Genomic DNA, 15,200 nt, shown 5'->3' with positions numbered 1-15,200 from the left:
AGGGCATTAACAACCTCTTTTTCATGAGTTTTCTAGTATTGTGATTGGTCATTGTATAGATCAGAATCTCTAAATGTTTGAAAGCTGCTTATTATAAGTTATTTATAAACTGCTCCCCTGATTCTGCATATTTCATTTTGTATTGTATCAGGTGGCATAGGTCTTTCTAGTTTTCTTTGAAACCTTCCCCACCATTATTTTTTAGAGTGCAACAGTACTCCTTCACATTCATATTATAACTTGTTCAGCCATTACCTAGTTGATGGGCTCCTCCACCATAGTTTATTTTTTAAAAAATACTTCTGTTCCTTAATCTTTAACAAATGCTTAACAAAATTAAAATGGGTGGTTGGGTTATGTGCTTACAAATTCAGAACTTAGCATTCTGTAAAAGAAGGCAGTTCTAAGAAAAATGAAATTCACAGAAAATATCAATGCATAAGAAATGAATCAGTTCACAATGAAATAAAAGAACTAATGGACCACCTAATCCATTTGTCAGTAGGGGAAAAAAATCTTGTCACAATTAATGGGGATAAAAATTACTTTTGAATAATTTTCAAGGATGGATGATAGGTAATAAGGAAGGAAGGAAAGAAGGAAGGAAGGAAGGAAGGAAGGAAGGAAGGAAGGAAGGAAGGAAGGAAGGAAGGAAGGAAGGAAGGAAGGAAGGAAGGAAGGAAGGAAGGAAGGAAGGAAGGAAGGAAGGAAGGAAGGAAGAAAGGAAGGAAGAAATTCAGCTGGGGAAGAAAAAAGGGCCACTTCATATTACTGTAAATATTAGTATTTATAAGACATTTGGCAATAGACCACTTGGAAAGTCGCCAGGATTTATAAGAATGATCTGTAAACCATTACTGGAACAATCACCATACAATGTGTAAGGGCTTTCTGGAGGTAACTAATTACTATTCTTGACCCAGAGCTAACTTTGATATATGAGTAAGAGCAATAATTGTTTTCCTCCTAATATTATGTTAAAATAGAAAGTTGAACCTACTATATTATTTCTCATCAGTTATAATTATCTATGTGTAGCATGCTTCCAGAGGTGGGTTTGAATTTATGACTAAGCACAATACAGAATATAACTTAAAGAGCAATATAAAACTCATCTGAGCTAAAATATTTCCCTCCCCAGTCTGGTAACAGCATCTGGAGTTCTACCGTTGATCATCATACCATTGAAGTAAAGTAAATGCTTACAAAAAACTCTTGCTGAAATGTAATTAAGCTTCCTATGTTAGGCAACACAAGAATGTTAGATTTTATTTTTTAAAAACATTTGGAAGTTACACAGGTTTATAACTCCCAAGCATGTCACATGTTTAATGCAGGTTAACAGTCTGGTCAGGAAAGAACCACAGGACTTGCTTGCTTTAATTAGCTCTGTCAATTTCCATCATAAAGCAACATATTCACTCAACACTTGTCTGTTCAGTACAGTGTGATTCTTCTTGATCCCAGTTGAGATTTCTCCAGCTAATTTTTACAGATGAGGAAACTGAGGCAAATTAAGTGAGTTGCTCAATGTCACATAGACACTAAGTGTCTGAGCTGAGAACTGAACTAGGGAAAATTAATTTTCTTGACTGCAGGCATGGAGCTCCATTTATTATTGTACCACCTCACTGCCAAGACTAATCACCTATAAAATGCTACTACAGAGACTGGGTCTCTGCTGTAATGGACAATTTTAATTTGATTTATTTAATTACTTATTTGTTTTATTCATTCATTCATTTAGCAGAAATGGGAATGGGAGATGATGGGAAAGAGGTCTAAACCTGCTAGCTACTTGGCAGGGTCAGGTGAGTTCATTTTAATGGAGACAGAAGAATGATGACAGATCTAGCCAGTAGAATATGTTGGACACCTGAGACTGAGAAAGGTAAAAATGGAAAAGACAGATTTTTGCCAATTTCTCAGTTCTACCTAAGACTATTTTGCACAGCATGCCTAAATATCTAAACAGTTTACATATCAAGAGATGAGGTGACAATTATGCATTAGGCATGGAACACTGGAAGAAGAAATAGTAATTAGAAGAAGAAATGCTTTGTTACAGTATTTTATTGAATTCTGTCTCTGGATGGTTGTCAGTGTTAGGAGATGTTGCTAAGACCAGGGAGAGGGACTATTCTGGAGCTATGATTTCACTGGCATTAGAGACTGCCTGGACAAGGCAAATTGGCATCTTCGCTGGCTCTTATAATCACAGAGTTGTCAGAGCAATTAGAGAGAAAGAAACTTTTTCAGGATTACAAAGACAGAAGGCATCAGAGAGAGGGCTTGAACCCAGGTGTTTCAGGTTCTGAGGCTGGCTTTCTCTCCACTACTTCCTGCAGCCTTTTGATTGCTAATAAAACGATATTCCATTTGGTTCCCTTTCACAACACACTCAGCCACATCCCAATTCCTACAACTACTATTGTAGCCCCAGGCACTACATGAGAACCAAAGGCTATTTTGTTTCAGCCAGAGAAGTCCAGGGTGTTATAGCTTGCTTGTCACTACTATGATTAGGAACGTAAAACACAAAGTCAAAGGCATAAGATCTGAGCTGGAAATTGGTGGGGAAAGGCAAGAACTTTCACATGAACTGTGAGGTAAGAATGAGTACTCTCTTTTCTTTTCAGTTACTTAACAATGGCTACTGAAGCAAATAAGGATGTAGGACTCACAATGCCCAGCTCACTGCTTTCAGGCAAATGAGAAAAGTGAGATGTAAAGAGAACTGGATTTGAACACACACACACACACACACAGGATACAGAAATATACTTCACTCAACAAGCAGACAAAAGGAAAAAGGAAGAATGGGGGAGTGGAATTAGAGGTAGGGTATGTTTAAGGGGGATTAATGTTAAGCAAATGATGTCAAAGTCTGAGTTGAAGTCTCTGGAAACCTGTGTGACTTTGGGGAAATCATTTATCCTCTTCAGGATTTCTTTCTATGTTTATAAAATGAGGAGCTTGAATCTCCAAAATCAGTTATAAAACCTGCGAAAAATTCAGCCTAATAGGGATCAACAGAATGCCAGATCTGAAGTCAGGAAGGCTTGAGTTCAAATGCATTGTCAGACATTTATGATCCTGGATGTTACTTATCTATTTCTTGCCTCATTTTCCCCATCCATAAAGTGGAGATAATAACAATACTAACATTCAAGGGTGAGAATCAAATAAGATAACAATGTGTTTGCCAGTACACTAAGTGATATGTAAATGTTAGCTATTCTATTGAGAAAACAAATATTGTTTTGTTGTTGATGTTTTAGCCAGGCAATTGGGATTAAGGTCAGGGTTACACAACTAGGAAGTATTAAGTGTCTGAGTCCAGATTTGAACTCAGGTTCTCCGGAGTACAGGGCAGGTACTCTATCCACTGTGCTATCTACTTGCCCCAAGACAAAAGTTTATTGAGCCACTCCTACATGATGAATACTGTCCTAGGCTTAGGGACATTAAAAAAAAAATAAATAAATAAAATAAGGCCCTGCTTTCAATATGCTTACAATCCAGGAGAAGAAGTAAGATATTTGTCAAGGCCAGATGGGAATTATACCTATTCATTCATTAATGGAGGAAATTCCCAGATGAAGAACTCCTTTTTCTAACATACTCAGCTACCTTCTCTGAAGCTTATAGTTGTTTTGTTTGTTTGTTTTTTCCTCTTCTTAGCATTTTATATTTCCAAATACACAGAAAGATAGTTTTCAATATTCACCTTCACAAAACCTTGTGTTTCAAATTTTTTCCCTCTCCCCACCCCTCCCCAAGACAACAAGCAATCCCATATAAAAAGTGCAATTCTTTTAACATATTTCCAAATCCATTTTGCTACATAAGAAAAGTCAGATCAAAAGGGGAAAAAAAAAATAAAAACAACAACAACAACCAGCAAACAACAACAATAACAACAACAACAACAAAAAGTGAAAATATTATGCTGTGATCCACAGACTCCATAGTTCTCTCTGGTTGTGGACCAGCTCTTTCCATCACAAGTCTATTGCAATTGCCTTGCATCACCTCTTTGTTGAAGAGACAAGTCCCTCACAATTGATCATCACATAATCTTGTTATTGGGTACAATGTTCTCTTCGTTCTGCTCACTTCAATTAGCAATTTATAATTTTAGTGACCAACTTAGCCAGACTGAAATGCAGTACTTCCTATCTGTCAGGTGCCCATTCTATCCATTTTAGTATGGTGCCTCTAAAGACATAAGCCTAACTATAATGCAATATAACACTATTAGTACTCAAGAAAGAAATAACAATCTGCAACTTCAGAGGAGAGAGAAAGCTCAGTTTCTATTGGAAGTAAAGGAAATCAGTCAAAGCTTCATGGAGGAGGTGGGTCTTGTTTGAAGAGAAGGATATAAGGGGTAGAACAACTGCTCTTCCTAGAGGAAAAATGGATTCAAGCATTGAATCACCATATGCAAGATAACATTAAACATTGTCCATTTATCATAAGGTGGTCTCTTCCAGCCAAGGTTTGGGGTCAAATGAACACAGCTAAACCAACATTCAGAAGCAAGATGATGATCTCTTAGGTAAATTTCATCATTAATGCTAAATTTTACCATTAATGATAACTATCACCAATATATGTTAATTTATCACTTCCTCTATTGGAGATACAAAGATACACAGCATATCAAGACTCTCCAAGTGGATGACAATCTAATTGGAATACAGTACAATCTATTTGGAACAAGTATAAAACAAAAGAACATAAAAATTCCAAATACAGAAAAACATTAAAACCATTCAATGATCCCTGAGAGTTAAGGAAGACCACAGAAGATGTTATGTAAAGAAGACCTAACCAGAAATAATTTAATCAAATTCCTTCCTATTGAGAAAAAATGTATCAACTGTTTATTGCTTTTAGGACACTTAATAGGTACTAATGTAAGCTGTAAAGTTTGGATAAGGCATAGCCCCATCCTCAAAGAACTTTTTCTCAAAGAGCAGATTCTAGTGGGAAAATATGACATATATAGAAAATCATAATATTTTATAGGTGTACTAAAGAAATAGAAAAAAAAATTTTTTGAAGCAAAGGATCATCGCTATAGACTTATGAGAATATATAGCTATATATGAACTAAAGAATATGAGAAGTCATATAATTCAATTAATTCAATTTCAGATGAGAAACTGAAGCCCAGGGCAACTAAAGTTAATTGCCCAAGCTCACAAATAGTAAACATCAGAGGCAGGATTTGAACTCAGGCCCTTGAACTCCAAAAAGAGGGCCTCCCCCTTGTATAGAACAAGGATTTCATGAGTTTGAATAATGGTGTTAAAGTCAACTAGGTCCTCACATAGAGCCCCTCACCTTCCACTGCAATAGGAGTCACAAAACAATACATAAAGATTTCTGCAGGCTGCATGCTGACTTATAACTGCATATAAACATTATGTGTGTTCTACTGTATTTTATTTATTTTGTTAAATATTTCCAGTTATGTTTTTATCTGGTTTGACTTCTCTTGGGAGTGGTGTGGGCAGTACCATAAAGAAATCTGACTTCTGTTCTTACAGATGGGTAGAAATTCAATAAATGAGGAGAGAAAGGGAAATTTTCTGAACAAAGAACAATGTGAGCAAAGGAATGGAAGTAGTTCAAGAAACAGTTTAATTGAAGCATAGAATAAGAGGTGTAGATGAATACAAGTCAAGGCCAGATGAAAAAGGTTTTGAATCAACTTCATCAAAAGTGAAAATAATGAGAAAACAGAATCGGATCATTGACCCATTTGGAAAACTACCAAGTCACGGTGCTGGGACAATCAGGAGAAATAAGGAACATTTAGTGAGAGAGGGAAAAAAATCAAAAGAATGTGGCAGGAAAGAGCATCAAAAAAGAAAGCATACTTAACAGTGTCAAATGCTACAAGGAATCAAGGAGGACAAGGAAACAAAGGTTATTGGTTTTGGTGACGACTGATAACTGATTTTTTTTTCTTCCACATAATTTATTTATTTTTAATGTGTATTACTTTATGAATCATGTTGGCAGAGAAAAATCAGAGTAAAAGTGAAAAACTATGGGAGAGAAAAAAAAAAAACAGAAAAAAGAATTGAATTCAGTATGTGTTGAATTACATTCAATCTCCTTAGTTCTTTTTCTGGATACAAATGATTTCTTCTGTCCAAAATCTATTGGGATTACTTTGGATCACTAAACTACTGAGAAGAACCAAGCCTTTTATAGTTGATCATTGTACATTTCTTGCTGTTATTGTGTACAGTGTATTCCTGCTTTTGCTTGTTTTGCTCAGCATCAGTTCATGTAAATCTTTCAGGCCTTTCTAAGTCAGTTTGTTCATCATTTTTTATAGAATAATAATATTCAATTACCTTCATATACCATAATTTTTCAAGCCATATCCCAATACGTGGGCATCTATTCATTTTCCAATTTTTGCCACTACAAAAAGAACTGTTGCAAAACTTCTGCACATGTAGGTCCCTTTTCCTCTTTTACAATTTCCTTGAGAGATAGACCCAGTTGTGGCACTGCTGGGTCAAAGAGTATGTGAAGTCTTATAGTCTTTTGGGCATAGTTTCAGATTTCTCTCCAGAATGGTTGGATCATTTCACAACTCCACCAACAATGCATTAGGGTCCCAGTTTTCCCACATCTCCAACATTTATTGTTATCATTTCCTATCATCTTAATCAATTTTAGAGATGTGAGGTGGCAAATAAGAGTTGTTTTAATTTGCATTTCTCAGATCAAGTGACGTAGAGCATTTTTTCATATAACTATAGATGACTTTAATTTCATCATCTGAAAAATTATCTGTTCATATCCTTTCACCATTTATCAACTGTCAAACAACTTATATTCTTATAAATTTGACACAGTTCTTTATATATTTTAGAAGTGAGATCTTTATCAGAAACACCAGCTGTAAAGATTTTTTTCCCAGCTTTGTATTTTCTTTTTAATCTTGTTTCTGTCAGTTTTGTTTGTGCAAAACTTTTTAAAATTAATGTAAGCAAAGTTATTCATTTTGCCTTTAAAAGTGATTTCTAGTTGTTCTTTGGTCATAAGCTTTCTGTGCTTATACGGTAAACAGGGCAAAAATACATATTATTAAACTATTTACAACTAAAAATGGGAAAATGATATCTCTAATTCTTGAGAGCTGTTTCTACTTCTGGGGCAGAAAGAGGGGGGCATCACATGAATAGAGGGTGAGGTTATGAATGGACTTGATATGATGATATCAAAGAAAGACATTAAGGGGTGGAAAAAAGGTCTGTACTAGAAAAAAGGAGGAAAGGGAAGGTGTAATGGGACAAATAAGATCACGGGAAGAGGCACAAAAGATCTATTACAATCTAGGGAAAAAAGGGAGGGAGATGAGCATTGTTTGAAGTTTGATCTCTTCAGTTTGACTCTAAGAAAGAATAACTTAATTATTCAGTTGATACAAAGATATATCTAACTCCATAAAGAAGTAAAAAGACAAAGAGAAAAAAAATGGGAAGGGTAAGATAGAAGGGAGTGGGTGGGGTAGCTTTAAAAACAGCACTAAGAGAAGGAGGGAGGAGTGATAGGAAATAAGGTAGTGGGTGGGGAGGGTGAAAAAAAACATTACTATGGACAGGGTGGAAAGAGAAAACAAGTATATACAGGACAAAAATAGGATGGAGAGAAATGATATGGATGATGGAATAATCATAACTGTGAATGTGAATGGGATGAACTCTCCCATGAAATGGAAACAAATAACAGAGTAGATGAAAAATGTTTGTTTGCATTGTTTACAAGAAACACATTTGACACAGAGATATACAGACTAAAGGTAACAGAATTTATTATGCTTCAGCTGAAGTAAAAGAAAAGTGGGAGTAGCAATTCTGATTTCAGATAAAGGAAAAGTATAAATAGATCTCAATAAAAGAAATAAGGAAGAAAAGAACATCTTGACAAAGGATACCATAAACAATGAAGTAGTAAGGATACTAAATGTATATGCACCAAATGGTAGAGCAGCCAAATTCCTAGAGAAGATTTTTAGCCAGTTACAGGAAGAAATAGAGAACAAAACTATATTAGTGGGGGACCTAAACCTTCCCCTCTCCAGAAACAGACAAATATAACCACAAAATAAACAAGAAAGAAACTAAGGAGGTTAACAGAATCCTAAAAAACCTAAATATGATAGATCTCTGGAGAAAACTGAATAGGGACAGAAAGGAATATACTATTTTCATGGTAGTACAAGGCACCTACACAGAAGTTAGCCATGTATTAGGGCATAAAACCTTACAATCAAATGCAGAAAGGCAGAAATAGTAAAAGCTTCCTTTTCAGATCATGATGCAATAAAAATTATATCCAATAAAGGGGCAAGGAAAGATAAACTAAAAACTCATTGGAAATTAAATAATCTAATTCTAAAAAGTGAGTGAGTCAAACAACAAATCACAAAAACAATCCATAATTTCATCCAAGAGAATGACAATATTGAAACAACATACCAAAATCTATGGGATGTAGCCAAAGTAGTTCTTAGAGGAAATTTTATATATCTACATAATCATATGAATAAAATAGTAATTGCACTTTGAGACAGCAGTTTGAGTAGGAATCTGGGTGTGGAATATAGGTCACAAAGGGTCAAGGAAAACCCAGAAAATGAGGAAGTGCTCACTATCTATGAACTGGTTATAGTTAACATACTTTTAAACATATAGCAACAGTGGGGGACTAGTGAAGGATTAACCAGTAGCTGGATAATCTAAAAGGTCCAGGAAAGGATTTTTTTTTTTCCATCAGTTTATGGGTAGATGAGACTGCTTATAGGTAGATGAGAAAGTGTTCTTGAAAAAGCCTGTTCAAGTCCCTTCACAGTGGAGCAGGATAGACTGAAGATATAAGAGGAAATAAAATTATGAGACAAATATCTTAGAAGAGGTAGAAGGGGATACAATCAAAGGCATGCAAAGAATAATGAGCTTTTATTTAGGGATAGGCCTCTTACTCTGAGACCATAGAAGAGGATATTCAATAACACTGAGAAGAAAGAAATCCTTTGTATTCTCACTAGGTCTTTAATGAAAGATAAGGTTTGGAAAACCAAAGGGGAGATGAACTTTCTGAGCAAGCAAAATGGAAGAAGGGAAGAGTGAAAGGGAAGGAGAAGAAAAAAAAGGAAAAGGGAAGGAAAGAATGCATCTTCAAAGGATAAGATCAATTAATGTGGGGCAGCTAGGCAGTGCAGTGGATAGAGCACCAGCCTTGAATTCAGGAGGACCTGAGTTCAAATGTGGTCTCAGACACTTAACACTTCCTAGCTGTGTGACCCTGAGCAAGTCACTTAACCCCAGCCTCAGGGGAAAAAAAAAATCGATTAATGCATAGCTATGGTCATACAAATATAGTGGGAGAAAGGTTGGGGAAATAGATAAGAATCAAGTTATGGTGAACTATATGCCAGATTAAGGAGTTTGAATTTAAATATTATAGAGGTAATGGAGAGCCATCAAATGTTTCAAGTGATATTTTCAAGACTGTGCTTTAGAAAAAAAATTAATCTGGCAGCAATGAGCAGCAGGACAAATTGGATAGGTAGTATCCTGAAATTATCTTTACCTACTTAATTTAGAAATAATTATCTAATCAGTCTTTGAAACTTGCATATATTTTTCTGTAATGCATGATTAATGTTTGACATAATTATTAATGTTCTAAGTAAAAGGCTAAGATATTTCTAAAGAGGCAGATCATAGTCTTCAAAGAAAAGATAGCTTTAAAATAATTTTTCCTATATGAATTAATTCATACTGCAAAAAATTCATTACAAAGTCCAAGAGTTAATATACCAACTACCTCTGACTCCATGTTCTAAATAAATTTCAATGTTAGAACTTATAATAGAAGTTTTAAAGTGGCTTCCTCAGGCAGTGAACTCCTGTCAGTATTCAAACACCCTGCAATCGTCACAAAGTCTGAATTATGTCACTACAATCTCAATCCAAGGAATTCACATGGAAAAGATGTTCAAGGAATTAACAAGATACTCTCAAGTCTCTCAGATCACTTAGAAGGCTGTTTCAAAGCCTGAGTGTAAGTTATTCGAGATGAACTAGAGGTAATCATTGCTTTAACATTTTCTTTGCACATTTCAGGCATATATCATCATTCTGATGCAAAGATATTTGTGTATATATCCTACTGCCTACTAGCCTGTAAGCACCAAAAGACTTTGTTCTTTATAACTCTCAATAGTGTTCTGCACTTATAGGTCCTTAACAAATGTGTTAAAGTTGGAGATACATGTAAATCTCCAAGACACAAAGAATATATATTTATACTCCAAGACATAAATATTTAAGGCCTATGTTTATAGGGCTTCTCCTGTACATGACCTAAAATTTTAAGGGCATGTTTAGCATCTTTATCTACTTATCTTATTTCATCTTTTCTTGTGTCCTTCTTTTCAAGGAAGAAGCAAACAATATATGCTTATATGCAGCAGAGTTTCTACATTTACAGAATATCCAAGAGCAGGGTGGGGAGAATGGTGAAGGGTTAGATAAGGATGAGAAAGGAAAAAAGAGAAAGGAAATGAAAAATAATGAATACAAGAATCATGAGAAATGAAACTTGAAGCCCCAAATTAGTTCCTCCTAAGATGGAGGAACTAATGCCTACAAGGAACAAAGTCTCTGACAGAAACAGAATGATGTTGTTAAACACATTTCATCATACCACATTTAAATTTGACACAATTGAAGAATAAAAATTTCATTTTTCTTCATCATGAAATAAAGCTAATATCTTCCCATTCTAAGCCTTAGCCATGTGCAAAATGAGGGAAAAAACCCCAAAAATACACTGTACTCTCAAAGAATTTATATATATATATATATATATATATATATATATATATATGCATATATATACATATATATATACATAATATTTGGAGAACTTTATATATACATATATAATATTTGGAGAACATAGGAAATGTTGAATACTTTTTTTTTCATTTCTCTTTTATAAATCTGAGTGAAAGTTACAGTGTGGTATAGTGCTCAGAACTGGTCTCAGAATCATAAAGGCTGAGATTAAATCCTGCTTCTATCACACATTGGCAGTGTGGTTCTTGGTAAGATACTTAATTCAAATTCCCCTAGTCAAACAACTCTTAATTCTAAATTGCTAAGTAGATGACAAATCTGTATTAATAGGGGAAGCAAATCACCCAGATCTCCTCACACTGATAATAACACCAGTCTAGATGATGTACACATGTTTATATGACTTGCTATATTCATCAAGTGAAATTAAAAATATATAATATAATAATGTATATATAATTCATATAAATATATATTTATAAAATTATAATCACATATATTCACAGCTTTAACATTACTTTAAGCTTTACAAACTGCTTTTTCCACATGTTATCTCATTTGATTCTCACAACAATCCTAGGAGATAGGTGGTATTATGATTCCAATTTTAAAGATGCTGAAACTGAGGCAGAGATTAAGAAACATGCTCATGGTTACATAGCTAATGTCTGAAGATTTAAACTCAAGCTTTCCAGACTCTAGGTCTAGAAACAATCATTTAGTTGACAAAAATATAGATACTCTTAAGAGTCAAAGAATCAAAAAGACTATTTGGATTTAAAATAGATGTTGTCAAACTAAAACAAGAAAGGAGGTTATCTATTGTTGGCCTCCTTACACTTTTTATTAGCAATTAGCATGATTATCCATAATTCCTATTATCTTCATCCCCACATTTATGGAGCACTCTATATAAATTGGGTTTATAAAAGGGTAGAGAAGTATACGATGTGGTTGCTTCTCTCCAGAAGTTGTGAAGAAAAGGGGAGGGCCATATTAGTAACAGGGTCATATTAGTAACACTTCCAATGCCTCCTTTTTTTCATCTCATCTCCCAACAAAGAGAATTCCAGCCTGGGCACATTACTTTTTAAAGGTTGCTAAATACTGGTTGAAAATGTACTCTATAGAGCTTCTTCCAAGAAATCAAATTAGAAATGAGACTGAGGGGAAAAAAAGAGATCTGTTTTTACCAAATGGAACATAAAATGCTTGTCTGAAAAGATCTAAGAACTTGATTTCAATTAACAAAAACTCCTGAGGGTTAGAAAGAATACTTTTCTCCGTCCCTCTTAGCTGCCAATCACAGACCTACAACACTTATTAAGAATGCAGCCCAGGCAAAATGGTCAAAGGCAGTATATTATGTTTTACATTTCTTGGAGAGCATTGGTGATTGGTGCTATTGAAACGTGAAACAATTTCTCATTTGTCTATCTTCTGATAAACTAGAATAGTATAATGAAGGCCTCTGCGATTAATACATGCATGGATCAACAGGCAATTTTGGAATTTGAAATTGTTCATCACGTGGATGTCACAAAGCCATGGGTTTGCCAGTGACCTTGAAAAGCAAGATCACACCAACCTACTCTATTTTTCAAAAGAGTTTTAAGTGGAATCAATATCACTATTTTAATTCCAGTAGTCTAGACAGATTTCCCTGCTGTGTGATTTGGAATGCAAATCTGAATCTGCTTTTTCTATTAAATTACATCATATTCTGTGGCAGAAAGAATACCAATATATATTAAACCATAGCAAATAACACGTCCCTTAGCCAAACATGGCTCAAATGAGAAATGAATGTAAATTTAAGAGAAGATAGTTAATATAGAGAGAAATGTGGCAAGTAATTTCCAAACATTATAAATTAACTATCCTTACTGATCAAATTGCATAATGGATAAGCAACTAATTCTTAGTTTTACCAGTTTTAATAATGTGACAGTTTGAGGGGGAAAGGGAGACTGGAATCTGGTATCTCAACCTGAGGGAGCTACTAAAATCATTGTCATTCATTTGGTGCCCTATGGTTATTACAGCAATTCATCATTTTTTTTTTTCTTTAAGTAGTTGCAGTAACATCAAAACTAATCAGCAAATGGTTTCAGGGAAGGGGGAAGAGTGGCTGTATTTCAAAATCATTTGAATTAGAGTGGTGACACATACAAAACATATGACTGACAACAAGGCTACAGACAGAATAAAAAAACAGAGCAACCTATCCAAAGTCCCTATCCAAAGACACCTCTGCATTTCTCTGCCTCTCACAGACCTTTGACAATGCTTCTGAGGCATTTTTGTACTCAGAAAGATGCATTATTTCATCACTGTGGCCGCTCAAAGATATAAATCTCAAGATAGCATTGAGTAAGATAAAGGATCAGATGTACAGAGAGAACTGGGTTCAAATACAAGCTTGTGTACTTACTATTTATGTAGCATTTGGTTTAGTCATTTAATTTCTGGACCTCAATGTCCTTATCTGTAAAAAGGGGAGATTAAAGTAGAAGATCTCCAGGTCTAGACTCTTAAAGTCTAAATCTATTATCTTAGTTGAGTCAAGATCTTAGTTCAAGAGGCTGTCTTAAGCTACTCCATGTCTCAGCAACCTATCTTCTTAAATTTTTTGTTACCATCAGCTACAAATAATTATCTCATTGACAATCTGCTGGCAAGATGTCTCTCTGAACTTAACTAGGTCAATCCTTAGTTTAAGACACGTAGTATATTGCTTGTTAGGCTCCAAAGTTCAAAGCTTTTCTAGTTTGAAAAAAATCATGCAGAAATGGAGTATAGTGCAACAGGAAAATCCTGTATCTGGAGTCAAAAAAGTTAAGTTCAAATTCTGCTTTTGCTGCTGTGTCATATGTGTGACCATAAACTAGTCATGCAATCTCTCTGGGACAGATTTCTTCATTTAAAAGTGAAAAGTTTGGACTCAATGACTTCCAAAGTTCCTTCCGATTCTGATTCAATAATTTTAGGATTGTAGATGGCCTTCTTGATTACCAAGATCTGGTGTTTGCACTATTTGTGGTTTTTGTATGTGTAAGAATTACACTAATTTTGCCTTTTAGAATTCAGAGAAATTACCTCAATGAGCCAACTGAGCTGTATTGGAAGTATGTAACTACACATACATACATACAAACAGACATACAAAGGTATTTTAAATGCTATACTCAAAGTGAAGAGTCTAGTTGATCTCAGAAAGACATGACAGATTTCAAGAACTACCTTTGATACCTACTTGCTGTATAACACTGGAAGTCTATGTAGTGACTATGTAGTCACTTCACTCCTCAATGTCCTACGTAATTTTTAAGACCACGGAGTTACAGAGGAGTTATTGATTTGCATTAGTAAAAAAAAAAAAAAAAAAAAAAAAAAGCTTCAGAAACTAAGGGATACCCATTATTTGGACAATAGCTGAACAATTTATAATACTGAATACTGAAATGCAATGAAATACTGTTAGAAAAGTAATGTCAGAGATTTCAGAGAATCCTAGTAAGTATAAATGGATGCAAAGTAAAGTGAAAGGAAGTAAAAGTTTCTAAGTGACTACAATATCATAAAGAAAAACAAATCTGCAAGACTAAAGAACTTTGATCGGCCAGTGAGCAATTTATTCCCAGGGGATCTATGATGAAGCATGTTACATTTTGATAGACATCTTTTAGACTCAAGGTGTGTAAAAGGACTTACATTTTTGGACACAACTATAGTGTAGATTTGTTTTACTTAACTACGTTTATTTGTTATAAAAGATTCCCCTCCCCCTCCTTTTTATTAGAGAAGTTAGGGAAGAGGGACAGTGTTGATCTGAAAAGAAGAAAAAAGAGGAAATCAATTAAGACTTTTTTGCAAGGTGCATGGAAAACAAGAGGTAGTTTAAAAGGAAATATAGGAAAGCAAGATAGTTCTGAAAGAATGTGTTGAATTTATTTTATACATTCTTTAAAAAGTGATATGGAAAAGAGATTCTGTTTCAAATACAATCATCCTGGAAGAGTCAGATGAAAAAGTGGACAGAGGCAGGAGGATCTGAATTAAAATCCAGCCTTGAGACACTTAACACTTCCTAGTTATATGACCATGAGCAAGCCTTGCCCAAAAAAAAAAAAAAAAAAAAAGAATTAAAACAAATGTAATCATGTTTCTATTTTGCATGTAGAAATGCATTTTTTTGGTTTGCTAAATTTGAATTGTAAAAATTATGTAGAAAATAAAAATAAATTAAATAGATAATCTTTGCATTTTCTTTGCTACTTAGGCATCAGTAAAACA

At 34.4% G+C, this 15,200-nt stretch overlaps 1 protein-coding gene across 3 annotated transcripts in view; it reads right to left on the bottom strand.

The window, feature by feature from the left end:
• The window catches only part of DOCK4 (dedicator of cytokinesis 4), a 498,642-nt gene that overhangs the window by 233,714 nt on the left and 249,728 nt on the right, over positions 1-15,200 (bottom strand). The gene's annotated exons all lie outside the window — the stretch shown is intronic.

Source organism: Sminthopsis crassicaudata, chromosome 5, assembly GCF_048593235.1.
Source record: "Sminthopsis crassicaudata isolate SCR6 chromosome 5, ASM4859323v1, whole genome shotgun sequence".
Taxonomy (NCBI): Eukaryota; Metazoa; Chordata; class Mammalia; order Dasyuromorphia; family Dasyuridae; genus Sminthopsis; species Sminthopsis crassicaudata.
This window is presented reverse-complemented; position numbering and strand designations above follow the sequence as displayed.